General features: G+C 47.1%; 1 protein-coding gene and 1 pseudogene across 4 annotated transcripts in view; one reads left to right on the forward strand and one right to left on the reverse strand.

Annotated features, from left to right (window-relative positions):
- Positions 1-4,674: 4,674 nt before the first annotated feature.
- On the reverse strand, positions 4,675-6,616 carry LOC127684681 (U4/U6 small nuclear ribonucleoprotein Prp3-like; annotated as a pseudogene).
- A 3,523-nt stretch (positions 6,617-10,139) lies between these two features.
- The window catches only part of Pkig (cAMP-dependent protein kinase inhibitor gamma), a 68,839-nt gene continuing 64,193 nt past the window's right edge, over positions 10,140-14,785 (forward strand). The window contains exon 1 of one of the 4 annotated variants that reach the window (XM_052184223.1): positions 10,140-10,248. The gene's annotated coding sequence lies outside the window, so the exon portion shown is untranslated. Of the gene's footprint in view, positions 10,249-10,293; positions 10,416-12,584; positions 12,720-14,785 lie in introns of those variants that run through there. The other 3 variants (XM_052184218.1, XM_052184219.1, XM_052184221.1) reach the window with 3 other exon arrangements.

Raw genomic sequence — 14,785 nt, forward strand, 5'->3', positions numbered from 1 at the left:
CCAGCTCAGCCAACAGGGTCTCAAGGGAGGGAAGGATTGAAGAAAGAGAAGACAAGGAGACAACTCTATAACATGACTCCAGCCAGTGCTGAGGCTGAAGCGGGTTTAATGTTTTCCAGGCATTTAATGTTTTAATACTTCTATACCATGCTAGGTACATACAAAGAATATGATCAGCCAGGCAGTGGTGGCACACGCCTTTAATCCTAGCACTTGGGAGGCAGAGGCAGGCAGATTTCTGAGTTTGAGGCCAGCCTGGTTTACAAAGTGAGTTCTAGGACAGCCAGGGCTACACAAAGAAACCCTGTCTAAAAAAAAAAAAAAAAAAAAAAAAAAAAAAAAAAAAAAAAACAATTCAGTCCTAAGGCATAAACAAAGTAGTCAAGGAACAAACAAGGCATAAACAAAGAAGTTAAGAAACAAACAAAGCACAGACAAAGGACCCAAGTATTTCTGGTCTTAAGACCCACCAAGATACAAAGAACACTTTCCTCAGAAGTATTCATCTTAAGCCTACTTCCTTGTCCTAGCCCAATGTCAAATTCCTGCCAAATTCCTAGAAGGCGGCACCAAGAACTCTCCATAAGGAGGATGGTAAGTTCAAGGCAGGGTTGGAGAAATGGCTCAGTGATTATGATCACTGACTGCTCTTCCAGAGGTCCTGAGTTCAAACCCCAGCAACCACATGGTGGCTCACAACCATCCGTAATAGATCTGATGCCCTCTTCTGTTGTGTCTAAAGACAGCTACAGTGTTCTTACATATAATAAGTAGATAAAAAGAAAAGAAAAAGTTCAAAGTCAGTCTGGGTTTGGTGGTGTACACTTTTATTCACACGGGAGAAGAGATTTTGAGGCCAGCCTGGTCTATATAGGGAACTCTAGAATAGCCAGAGCTACACAGAGAGAGACCCTGTTTTGAAAGGATAGAAAATAATACAGCCTAACTCTAATGACCCCAAGAAATCAGAAGTTTAAAATGCTATCTTGCTTTGTTAGAAACTAGGTAAAAGGTCACATTCCAGAGCCCGCCCTTTGTTTAGACTTAGCAGAAAGGCCTTGAATAGGTGATCCTGGCCCCACAAGGTAACTGGAAACGGGCTAAGCTTATCTTGCTTCTGTAAACTGCTTACACCGTTACCCCATGCAGGAGTTCATGCAGCTATAGACATCCAAGAAAATAGGAAACTAATTGGTCTACTGTGCGCGGGCTCCGATAATTTAAACTGATTGGCCTAAAAGCTATGGAGTGGTACAAATCAATTGGCTCGCATTTTGCAGGCTCTCCATGCTAAGAAATGATTGGTTTGTGATTCACGGGCTTTGTCGTAAACATAGAAAAGCTGTCGCAATTCGGCACTCTTGGTCCACAGTCCTCTAGCCCTGCTCGGTGTACAGCTGTGGAACCCAGAATTCTGGAATAAAGAAATCCTCATGCTATTGCATCGAGACCGTTTCTCGCGAGTGATTTGGGTGTCGCCTTCCAAGGTGTGGGGTGCTGGGGCACCCTTGGTTTTGGGGGGGTCTTACAGTTTCAGGGGGAAAAAATCATTCAAAGATACCTTCTGCTATGTATGGTGTTTGAAGCCAGCTTGAGCTACATGAGACTTTACCTAAACAAAACAAAAGAAAGAAAGAAAGAAAGAAAGAAAGAAAGAAGGGGCCAGGAGCCTGGGCTCAGCAGTTATGAGCATGGCTGCTCTTACAAAGGACTCCCATGGCAGCCCATGACCTTTTGTAACTCCAGTTCCCAGGGTCTCTGACACCCTGTTCTGGCATCTATGGGCACCAGGCACATACATACACATGATGAACAGACATACATATAGGCAAAACACCCACCATATAAAATAATAAAGTCATAAACTAAGGCAGTCTGAAGTACACTGGTGGAATCTTATGATCAGATTGGCTAGTTAATCTTTATTGCTAACTGATGTACAAGGGTCCAGCTCCCTGTAGAGGTACTATCCCCTAGGCAAGTGGGTCTGGACTATATAAGAAACTTGGCTGAACACAACAAGCTAGAGAGAGCACGCTTGTCAGTAGCCTTTCTCCATGATCTCTAGACTTTAGTTCCTGCCTTGAGCTCCTTTCCTGGATTTTTAAAAAAATATTTATTGATTTAATGTATATAAGTACATTGTAGCTGTCTTCAAACACATCAGAAGAGAGCATTCGATCCCATTACAGATGGTCGTGAACCACCATGTGGTTGCTGGGATTTGAACTCAGGACCTCTAGAAGAGCAGTCAGTTCTCTTAACTGCTGTGTCATCTCTCCAGCCCAAAGAATCCTTTTTTTTTTTTTTTTTTTTTTTTTTTTTTTTTTGAGACAGGGTTTCTCTGTATAGCCCTGGCTGTCCTGGAACTCACTCTATAGACCAGGCTGGCCTCAAACTCAGAAATTTGCCTGCCTCTGCCTCCCAAGTTCTGGGATTAAAGGCATGTACCACCACTGCCCAGCTCCTTTCCTGGATTTTAACCTATAAGAAGAAATAATCTAGTTTCCTCCTCAAATTGCTTGTGGTCCTGGTGTTCATCATAGAAACAGATCAAACTATGCACAGCAGGCTAGAGCAAAGAGGAGGAAGGAAAATCTCTTCTTTAGGTCTGATGCAATCTGATGACAACCTTGGCCTTCTGGCTGGCGGAAGCTAGGAAACCAAAGGCCTGTTAAGTTAATCATAGGATGTTAGGTCCGACTCGTGGGTGGTGAAGGAATGAATGACTATTGAAGAAGATAAAGCTAGCCCAAGGAAAACCATAAATAGGCTCTGCCCCAGCAACATTCCAATCTCAGTAGTAATCGCTGAAGTTGTCATCAGTTAATCAGCATTTCCAAAGGCTCAGTGTAAGGTGTCATTCTTTCTAGGATTCTGCAGGACAAAGCATGATATTTCATGTTCACAGGAGGCAAATATTAATTTCTCCTCATTGTTTGAAAGGTTCATTGTTAGGATCTCATGTAGTCGAGGCTGAGTAACAGGCTGGAAAGCATCTGTAAGAAACAGGAGTGCCTGGTAAAGCCATTAAAGCAGAAACTCCTGGACCACAGATAACACCAAAGTCTAGACATTACGACCTGAGTTTAATCCATATTTATTTTTTCTCTGTCTTTGACTAGTATGTAACATAACAGAATATACCTAGGATTATAATAATTGAAAATGCTGTCTAGATGAGCAGTGGTAGCACACTCCTTTAATCTCAGCACTTGGGAGGCAGAGGCAGGCAGATTTCTGAGTTCCAGGCCAGCCTTTGGCTGGTCTACAGAGTAAGTTCCAGGACAGCCAGGGCTGCACAGAGAACTGTCTTAACTCCCCCCCAACCCCCGCAAAAAAAAAACAAAACAAAACTGTCTAGTCCAACAACATGAAGGTAAGGGGATTTGGTCATTTAACCAACCAGTTCCATTGTTTCTCTTGTCAATAAAATCTCAAAGTTCCTGTCATCTCTGTGAAAAAGTATTTGAGGTCACTGAACCCCTTTATCTTATTTTACTAGCTCATCTATTTATTAACTCTCTTTCTTGGTTACTTTTCTGTTGGGATGATAAGACACCAAGACCAAGACAACTTATAGGAAAAATTAGTCAGGTAGTAGCTAGAGTCCATGGTCGTTACAGAGAGACAGGCACAGAAGCAGGCAGGCAGTCATGACACTGGAACAGTACCAGAGCACTTACATTCTGGTCCACGAGCACATTCAGGGAGGGGGCAGTATGCAACTAGGAATCCTGTAGGCTTTCAGATGTCAAGCCCAGCCCCAGTGACACACGTCCTCCAGCGGGGCTGCATCTCCTAATTCTTCCTGGGGACCAAGCACTGAAACACAGGAGCCTATGGGGGCTGCTCTCATTCAGTCCTCCTCTGAGCTTCATTGCTATGTGCCTCTCTGTGTGCTGGCACCCATGACTTGGCTTTTGCCCTAAATCAGTGATTCTCAACCTGAGTCATGACCCCTTTGTGGGTTGAAGGACCCTTTCAAAGGGATCACCTAAAACCATCTGCATATCAGATATTTAAATTAGGATTCCTGACAGTAGCAAAACCAAAGTTATGAAGTAGTAAGGAAAACAATTGTATGGTGGGGGTCATCACAGCATGAGGGACTCTATTAAGGGGTGGAGGTATCAGATTGAGAGCCACCGCCATACACAGCACCCCCCCCCCAACACACACACTGGTCTCTGTTATCCCTTCTATTCTCAAGAGTCTAGTCTTTCTCTCTCTCTCTCTCTCTCTCTCTCTCTCTCTCTCTCTTCTCTTCACGTCTCTTCTCTTCTTCTCCTCCTCTTCTTCATTTGTTTTTTTGGATTTTTCGAGACAGGATTTCTCTGTGTAGCCCTGGCTGTCCTGGAACTCACTCTGTAGACCAGGCTGGCCTCGAACTCAGAAATCTGCCTGCCTCTGCCTCCCAAGTGCTGGGATTAAAGGCATGCGCTACCACTGCCCAGCTCTTCCTCCTCCTTCTTCTAAATAATTCTTTAATCATATGCACATACAGGAAGAAGGGTAGCACCAGGCTGACAGGGTGAACTTGATAGTCTCTTTACCCCGTGTCTGAGGCCTGGCACAGTTCTGAGATCACAGTGCACGCTGGGGTAAGGTTGGGAAGTAGAGTGAGAAGACAGAAGAAACAAAGGCAAAAGAAGACAAGGGCTAGCAGTAGTCCTAGTCGGTGGACTCCGACACAGATTCACTCAGAGCGAGGTCCCAGTAGTGTTCAGCCCCATGCTTTTTGAAAAGCTCACGAGCCATGTTCTCCGTAGGGCACTGTTTAAACTTCATCTCTCCAAAGCGCCGGTCTTGGGCTGTGCCCTTCCACGCTAGTACACATTTCTTAGTTTTCTTCACAGCTTCTTCATCCTTATCTCCCTTCGTGTAAGATGTCTGCTCATCCCACTTCATCCACTGTAGCATCAGACGCTTAAATTTCTTCTGTGCTTTGGGGCCCCTTTCCACTACCACCATGCTGGTATCCTTGTGCAGAGCCACCACCCCTGTCAGGTACAGTTGCCTAGCATTGGCTTCCATCCTGAATTTCTCGGCTGGGTTGCTCAAATCTCGAATTCTATACACAGATATGTGCACCCCCTGTGAAATGTCTTCTTTAAACTTTTTAATTTTCTTGACCTTTCTCTGTTCCGAGGTTAAGTTTTCAGGCAGCGTTGGCCTCCTCATGCGCTTCCTGTCTCTTTGCCATCTGAGCTCGAACATGGGCTCCTCTACCTTTGTAGGGTCTTGAACTGCTTCTGTTCCTAATACTCGCATTAAATTTGAGATTCTCTCACTTTGGGCTGTGGAGGAGGCGTCAGGCCTAGCCTGACTTTCTCTTGTAGCTCTTTCTGTGCCTCCTTCCTTGTTTGCCTCTGAAGTTTCTTCTGCTCCTTTTTTTGTAAGATATATCCCAAGGGGAACTGGTGCACCATTGTCAACTGGAGGGTTAAGCTGGCCTAGATGCTCAACAAGATTTGTGTTTCCAAAATAATCTTTTCTTTTGGAATTTTCCTCTGTGGATGTGATGTATGAGTCCCACCACACAATCTCAGGGATACGGCCTTCCTTTAGCTCCTTTTTTGGAGCAATGAGGGCAAGTCTAGTTCAAGTATGAATGCCTGTCTTTCTAGCAGCCTCTGAAATCTCTGCTTGCAGCTTCTCCAATTGAGCCTTTGTCTGTAGTCGTTGGACGATCTTCTCAAATTCGCCCTTGTCATGGGATTTAAAAGTGCATCTTTGGCGCTGGGAAGGGGGTCCAAAAAGGTCTTAGACGCCACGTCTTCTGATGGCTTTTCTTTTAGTTACTGCTTGAACTGTCCCCTCTTCACAGCCCGAATGGTCAGGGCGGGCACGCGATGGGTGAGCTCTACTTCCTTGCCTGGTGAGCTTCGCCTCCTTGCCTGTCGTGTTCCTGTCACGCTGAGGCCTTGCTTGTCCAGGATCTGCCGGGTAGGCTCAGTCTGATCTTTTAATTCTACTTGTGGTGGAGTTGTGCCCAAGCCATGGAGATTAGCTAGGCCCACCATGTTGGCATTGCCAATAAGCCCTGGCTTCAATGCCACCTGGGCCTGGATTCAGGCTTGCAGTTCAGCGGCTTTCCTTGCCTTCTCAGTGGTGTCATTCATAAAGGTAGCAGCTTGGGAGGGCTGAATAGTGTTGCTGTCAGAAGTCGCTCTGGCTGGGAAGAAGGTGTCTTTGGCTGAGGTGCAGGGGGGCTGAAGAAGTGCAGCTGTTTTTTCCGTTCCTCAATTTGTGGTGGTGTCACCTCCATCCTGTTTGACCTGGAGCTTCGTTAGCATGTCAGGGCTTTCTGACTAAGGTCCAGGGATCACTTCTGGCTCCTCTTCTACCTCCTCCAAACGGGGTATTCGCCACTCCTTTGATGATTCCTTTGAGATCTCAGAGTCATCACCAAACACTTCCTTTACCTCTCTTTTCTGCTTCTGTCATATCTTGAGCTTCGGCCTTCCTCCACGACTTCAAACAGCTTATCCACAAATCAGAGAGCGGCATAATTGAGAAAAGGTTTCAGGTGATCAGTGGCCTTTGTCTTGTTCATTGTCTTCCCCACACAGTTCAACATCATTGTGACCACCATGGGCTCTGAGGAACCCAGCAATCTGTAGTCCAACTCCCCAACAATGGTCTGTTGTGAATGGAAATCCAAGGATCTAGCAGTTACTCAGTCCCACAAGGCAAACAGGCGAAGAGCTAGCTTTCCTTCTTCTGATCCCCTTATGTAGGTCTCCAGCAGAAGGTGTGGCCCAGATTAAAGGTGTGTACCACCAATCCTGGATCTGGAACTTGCTTCATCCCAGATGACCTTGAATTCAGAGATCTCCTTGCCTTAATCTACCGGGATTCATAGCCAGTACGCTTCAAGATCTGGATCACAGGTGGGCCTTCCAATTCTGGATTGCAGTTCATTCCAGGTACAGTCTTGTTGATGACCAGGAACAGCCATTACAGACACCAAGAACCAGCTGGAGGAGAGGTGGCTCCGAGATTAAGTGACTTTGTTTTTCTAAACAGCCTTTAAATTTGTGTGTGTGTGTGTGTGTGTGTGTGTGTGTGTGTAGGCATGTATACACAGACAGCAAAGGTCACACTGCAAGGGTCCAAAAATTGCTGAAGGAAGACCCTGATCTCAGATAGTATGCAAAGACAAAGTGTGTTTATTGTGCAGAAACAACCAGCATGCGGTAGTCAACCATTCTCCAAAAATTGGCCACCCCAGACAAAGGCACACAGACCTTCTTAGAGAGAACTGGGGGAACTCTCTAGAAGGATTAGGTAATCTAATTTAATTGGCGGGTGCTGGGGGGGTCACAGGTGGTCAGTGGTCTGCATTCCTATGTCATGGATGATTTTATGATCTTGTTCTGGATTTTATGGCCTGTTCCTGGAGCTGGTGCCTTACGACCTTTTTTGAAACCAGGCCTGGTCCTTACATGGAGACAAATGGGGTCTATGTTGTCCTTTCAAACCTTGGTTGCCATTTCTCAGGAACCATCCATATTGTCTTGTCTTTTTTTTTTAAAGATTTATTTTTATTTATATGAATACACTGTTGCTGTGCTCAGACACACCAGAAGAGGGCATCAGATCCCCGATCCCATTACAGATGGTTGTGAGCCACCATGTGGTTGCTGGGAATTGAACTTCGGTCCTCAGGAAGAGCAGTCAGCGCTCTTAACCGCTGATCCATCTCTCCAGCCCCCATCTTGTCTTTTGAGACAGAGTCTGCTAATGGGACCTGGCGCTCAGCATTTAGGCTAGGTTGGCTGGCCTGCACTCAAAGTCTCTGTCTCCTCTACACTGGGATTATAAGCAGGTGACATCACACTCAGCTTTTTCCATGGCTGCTGGAGATATGAACTACGGTCCCCATGCTTGCAAGGGAAGTGCTTTTACCAACCGAGCTATCCCCTCAGGGAAAAATAAAATCTTATCCCAAGCTTTTGATCAGTTTCAGTGTCCTAGTGAGCATGCTCAGATCAAATAGAGTCTGTGCTCTTTTTTAAAAGAACTTTTTATATTTTAAAAATTATGTTTATTTTATTTCATTTATTTTTCATCAATTAATTGATTTATTCACTTTACATCCAGGTAGCAGCCTCCCTCTCTTCTCTCCCTCTCCCCATTATCTCCTCTCCCCTTCTCTTCAGAGAAGGGGAAGCCCCTTGGTATACCAACCAGCCCTGGAACATCAAGTCGCAGCAGGTGCTAAGTGCATCCCCTCCCTCGGGTGGGAGGTCCCACCAGGCAGTCCAGTTATGGGAAAGGGGACCCAATGGCCGGCAGCAGAATCAGAGACAGCCCCTGCTCCATTTGTTAGGGCACCCACATGACAACCAAGCTGCACATCTGCTACATATGTGTAGGGGAACTTTATGTGTATGAATGTTTTGTTTACATGCATGTCTGTGCACCACGTATGTGCCTGGTGCCCACAGAGGCCAGAGAACATCCAATCCCTTGAAACTGGAGCTATAGACAGCTGTTAGCTGTCATGCAATTGCAGGGGATTGAACCAGAGGTTTCTGGAAGTGTAATAAGTCCTCTTAGTCCCATGTTGTCGCTTTTAACATTCTCTAAATTGGTGTTATTGGAGAGAGTTCTTAGGTCATTTGTAACAACTGCTTAGCCACAACTTCCAATAAATGTGTGGTTTTTCAGTCCTTGACCAGTTTCTTTTTTTTGTTGTTGTTGGTTTTTTGTTGTTGTTGTTGTTTTTTTTTTTTTTTTTTGACTTGTTTTTTTCGATACAGGGTTTCTCTGTGTAGCCCTGGCTGTCCTGGAGCTCACTCTGTAGAGCAGGCTGGCCTCGAACTCAGAAATCCACCTGCTTCTGCCTCCCAGAGTGCTGGGATTACAGGTGTGCGCCACCACCACCCGGCTCCTTGACCAGTTTCAAAGGTGAGCACTCTGCTGGGAATGTGACAGCCAGCCCTAACCCGATGGCGCTGTGTTATTGTTTGCCCAGGAAGAAACCACTCTTTCCCAGTCATTGATGACACTTCTTTCCATTTCCCCTGGGGGGTCTAGTTTGTGTGACAATTTATACATGACTCTATGGCAGCTAAGGAACCTAAGGCGGTACCGGGCACTCCTTAAATAGCTTAAGGAGTTATTTTGTCCTGAAATGCATGAGAGCTTCTAGGGGCCTACAGGCCTTACCTATGTGCGACAGAAAGAGGAAACATGGCGTTCCTTCTGTGAGGTAGTCAACCCCGTTGCTCTGGCTTCTGTAAACCCATTTATGGCTCTGGGACTGGGATGAGGAGGCCCCCTTATCTCTGCACAGTGGGATGAGAAACAATTGAGGAGAGGAAATCAAGTTCTCACCCAGCTGTGGAGTCCACCCAGCATGAGATAACTGTGATGTCCACCGCTGACATCCATCTTTATACACCCTTCCTTTAGCCACCCTCTGACAAAGCAATTTTTGGATTTGGCTCTAAGGCTGCCATCCAAGGCTGTGATTCTGTCAGTGGTAAGAATCAACTGATTTAATCTGAATTGAGATTGAGTCTAATTCTTAGGTTTTTTTTCCCCTCAGTGGATTCGAACTCCACACCAGTTAGGAGCATCCTTTGAGCTTGAGGTCCCTTATATCTGCAGGGTTTCCCCAGGGAACATATTTGCTGAATATGAGTTAATTACTTTCCATGCTGAAATTAATTCTGGTATCTAAATTCTCACTCTCCCCCCCAAAAAAACTTTTACTCACTTTTTGCCACACCCCTTCCTTCCAGAGATTACAACAGAGGAATTTGTCACTCCACATCAATTTTTCTAGTCTTTATTTCCAGGCAAGTAGGCTGGGCTTGTAGCTCAATGGTAGACCACTGGTCACGCTCTAAGTTCCATATTGCCAAGCATGCACAAGGGCCCTAAGAACCACAGCTAACGCCATCAAAAAAGTAATTTAAAGAAATAATAAAGTCAGATCTGGTGGCATAAGCATCCGAAGGACAAGCCCTCATCTAGAGCCTCTATGTCCTCAATGCCCATCTTCTACCAGCTACCTCTCTGGAGAGCTAAGGCCCCAGCCTCAGGACCGCTTTCCTTCCTCCGCCCATAGCTCGCAACCGTGTCCCTACTCGGCCGCCGTAGCGCGAGCGACGCGGAGTTCGACAGTCGCGTCGCCTAGGCAACGGCTCCGCGGCGGGCTGCGGGCGCCAGGCGGCCCCGGAGAGGCGCTCGCGCCGGCGGCCGGGGCTCCTCGAGGCGACGAGGCGGCAGGTAAGCGGCCGTAGAGCGGGCGGACGCGGCCTGGAGAGGAGCGGTCTGCCGGGCGACCGGCGAGGGACGGGCCGCGGGGACGCCGGGCAAGGACGGAGGGCCGGACCTTTGTCCCTTGGGCCCGCGAGCTGGCGCCTGCGACGCCCTCTGACCCCGGCCGCGTTCGGGTGGGTGCGCTTTCGGCTTTTATTCTTACGTTATCTCTGGAGCCTCAGTCGAAAGTTTTCCTTTTTAATAGTAATTTTTTAAAAGCTCCCATTTTATGAGGGTTGGTCGTGGAGTAGCTAGGAACTGAAGAGAACGTCTGCGTGAGTCGCTCTTCTGGGGAGGGGGGAGGGCGGTCGGCGAGATCGGACTTATTTCTGAATCAGTTTTCTCACCTGCACAATAGGGATGATAATAATACCTGTCTTATAAAATGATCACAGCGTGTATTTATATTTAAAATCCTCACTACACGGGCGCTTTTCTTGTTACTACTTCGAGGAGCATCATTGAGTATTTATTGAGAACCAGGGCCCGGGCTGATCGCCAGCGATTTAAAAAAAAAAGTGAATGAGCCGTCTTGTCCTTAGGGAACTCCACTCCTGTCCGCAGGCAACTGACCTATGGACTGGAATTTGGTGTAATTTGAGCTATAGTTTTGCACGTACGGGAAACCGAATGCAGTGGAGGCAGTTGTAGACCTTCAGAGGTGTTCAGAGAGAGAGAGGATTACACAAGAAGGTTACTTCCCAAAGGAGGTTTGAAGCCTGCCTTTTGTCGTGGCCAGAAGACTAGGCTGGTGTGTCCAGTATTAGGAGGACAGTGCCTTGAGAAGACAGCCAAACTTCTAGGGACGCTCCCAAGAATTTCAGGCTGGAATAGAATTCCAAAAGGTAGAAATAGTGCCTACTTGATGTTTGAAGGATAATCCTCTGCTCTTCCTGACAGACTCTTTTTTTGGGGGGGGGGCGTCATAGGTAAAGTTTTAGGAAGTTTGGGTTGTGTGTGTGTGTGTGTGTGTGTGTGTGTGTGTGTGTGTGTGAGCCTTCAAGGAATTTGTTTGTTTTTGGAATTGGTTTTTTCAAGACAGGGTTTCTCTGTAGCCCTGGCTGTCCTGGAACTCACTCTGTAGACCAGGCTGGCCTTGAACTCAGAAATCCACCTGCCTCTGCCTCCCAAGTGCTGGGATTAAAGGTGTGCACCACCACTGCCCGGCAACAGCATGGCCTTTTTTTTTTGGCAGAGTCCTGAGAGGGCTCAGCATGTTGAGCATATTAGGAGATAGGGAGTTGGAGAATTCCTCTTTTTGGGTTAAAGAGACCCTTGCCCACTGCAGGCAGGGGTTCTGCCTCTGAACTGGATATCCTTGGCCTTCTCTCAGAAAGTCCCAGGATCCAGTCACAGCCTAATGACCTTATCTGATGCTGATTCCTTCCTGAAGGTCCCACCTTTAGACACTGTATCAATATGGTTCCCCCTGTCTTCCCTCTCCATCTCAAGCAGAAGTGAAATTTCAACTCGTGAACCCTTGGGACATGCACACAAACTACATCTAACCCATAGGAATTATGAGGTGCCAGGCACTGGGCAGAGCTGTATGAGAAAGCTGGTCCTTATACAGAGCCTAGTTAGGAAAGTGTGCCTCTGACAGTGGCTATGTAACTGAAGCTGTTGCTGGGTGTTTCTCCTCAGATGGACACAGTCTGGTTGGAGGTTAGCGGAAGGAGTAGTGAGAATTAGCTCTGTCTGGAGAGATGGTGAGAATGGAAAAAGACGGTATTTCAAACATATTAAAAAATAATGTCACTGAGTCCAGCATGGCCATGGCACCTGCCTGCCTTCCCAGCATTTGAAGGCGGAGGCAGGAGGACCAAGAGTTTAACTCTGGCTACATAGCAAGTTCAAGGCTAGGCTGGGCCGAACAAGACCTTAATACATGTGCACACAAGTTTACTTGTGAATTCGTTTATTTTGTGACACTTGTTTTGTAGGCCAGGCTGGCCTAAAACCCACAGAGGCTTGTCTGCCTCTGCCTCTAGAGTACTAGAATTAAAGGCACACTCCCACACTGGGCAGTGTTTGTTTATGGAGGTGAAAGCAGTTTCCTACAGCTCGGAGTGGACGTCGGTGCTGAGCAACTGTGGTGGCTCACACCTGCAATCCTGAACTAAAGAGGCTGAAGCAGGAGGATGAGGCTAGCCTGGACTACATAGCCAGGCCTTGTGTCAAGAAAACAACCCTTCCCCCAAAACAAACAAACAAATAACACTGGAAGATAATGAGAGACTTTTAAAGGCCCAGATCTGAGGGCTGCTGCTTTGCAGGCTTGGAAGAATCATTCATTTAGGTGACACCAAGAAGAAATGGCTCTGGAAGTAAGAGGAAAACAAGACTGTGTGGTAACGACCAGAGGCAGAGGCCAACTTCACTGTGCCACTGAGGTGGCCAGCAGCAGCAATTAAAGTCAGAAGGTGCCATCTAAATAAGTAAGTTCCAGAGGTCACTAGGGACCTGACTGAGCAGATGTGGTGAAATGGTGGGGGTGGAATCTCTAATGTCCCAGCTTCCAAGCTTCGGTGTAATGGATCAGTGGGAAGGTAAGAGTGGGATGTGAGAAGACAGAGCGGAGGCAGCTCCAAGCGATCGGGGTGGCTGTGGAGGGAGGGGGGAGGCTGGAGCGCAACTGAGGAGTAAGGGAAGGCTTTTCTTTAAAGCTTGGGAGACAGCTTAACTGCCGCTGGCATAGAGCTGGTGGGAGGAAAGGCTGAGAAGACCTGGGCGTGGAAGGGAAACTCGATAGCACAACTGTCTCTGGAAGGCAGGAGTGCACAGGCTAGGCAGAGAGGTTGTTGCCAACAGCAGTGCACTGTGGCAGTCACCAACCACAGACAAAAGGTGTGAGTGTGGATGGAGAGCAGTCGATGCTCTCACTATTGGCAGATAAAAGGCCTTTTAAAGCTAGTCTATTAAGTACTTCTCACACACTAATCTCTGTAACTTTGTCATTTGGTGGGGCAGGTTGCTGGGGATTGATCTGAGTGCCTTGTGGGTTCTGGGCAAGCACACTATAATCCCTCGATGATACGATCTTTATAAAAACTTTATGAGACAGGTTCTGTTATGATCTTCGGTTTATGGGTGAAAACTCTGGTAAATCCTTACCCCAGATCAGAGTATACTTGGGTTCCGTGCTTCAGTTTGCTGAGGAGTCTAGAGTGTTTAATCTTTGTGTGTTTGGTGTGTGCACTTGTGTGTGCAGGTGTGAGTGTTTAATCTTTGTATGGGTAGTGTGTGTACCTGTGTGTGCAGGTGTGACATTCTACTCCCATCACTCTTCATCTTTCACTGAGAAAGGTTGGCAGCAGAGTTAGGTTGGCAGCAGCAAGCCCCAGGGATCCCCTTTCCTCCATCCACCATAGAGCTGGGGCTATAGGCATACACAGCCATGCTTAGCTCATGTATGTATGTATGTATGTATGTATGCATATATGTATGTATGTATGTATGTGTTTATGTACCTGTACATGTAGCTGGAGTTGTGGGCACCATGTGGATGCCGAGACTCAAAACTGGGTCCTTAGTAAGCAGAGCAGCTGCGCTTGCCTGGAGCATCCCTCAGCCGAAGTAGCCATGGTTTCTGTGGCGCTGGAGGGTCACACTCAGGTCCTCATGCTTGTGCAGGAGCTCCCGACTCGCAGCTTTCACTCTTGCTCACAGCCTAGATGCTGTAATCTTATACTTTTTATATTGCGTGCTGAGATTTATTGGGGTGCTATGCCACCTGGCATGACTTGACAAGGTCTACGGATTCCTGAATTAAGCAGATGACCTGACCAGCTGCCTGAGCAGTGGAGCCAAGGCCTAGTGAACAGCCAGACCACTTCCCTGGGAACACACCCTGGAATTTGGGGGAAGGGTCTTGCCCCACCTATATATATTTGAAGACCTCCACCTATATATATTTCAAGACTTTGAGTCTTGAGCAGGAAATCTTGTCTTGACTCCATGTTCCTCCCGTCACCCTGTTCCCATCCCAAGCTTTCCTTCCAGGCGAATGTAGTCGCGGGTGGCTACACTGAGATAGTTTGAGAAGTAATTAAAAAATACTGGTGGCACATGCCTTTAACCCCAGCACTCAGAAGGCAGAAGCAGGCAGATCTCTGAGTTAGAAGTCAGCCTGGTCTACAGAACGAGTTCCAGTACACCCAGGGCTATAGAGAGAAACCCCAGTCTTCAGATCCTCACTCCCCAAAAAGGAAGAAAAGCAATTGTTGCTTCCCCAGAGGACCCAGTTTCATTTTCCAGTACCCATGTGGTGGCTCACAACCATCTGTAACTCCAGGGGATCTGACACTCTCTTCTGGCCTTTGTAGGTACCAGGTATACCCGTGGTCCACAGACATATATGTAGGCTAGACACCTATGTGCTTTTTTTTTCTTCAAGACCGCGATTCTCTGTGTAGCCCTATCCTGTAACTTGCTCTGTAGACCAGGCTGGCTTTGAAGTTGAAATCCGCCTGTCTCTGTCTCCCAAGAGCTGGGATTAAAGCTG

This window comes from Apodemus sylvaticus, chromosome 5, assembly GCF_947179515.1.
Source record: "Apodemus sylvaticus chromosome 5, mApoSyl1.1, whole genome shotgun sequence".
In the NCBI taxonomy this organism is placed as follows: Eukaryota; Metazoa; Chordata; class Mammalia; order Rodentia; family Muridae; genus Apodemus; species Apodemus sylvaticus.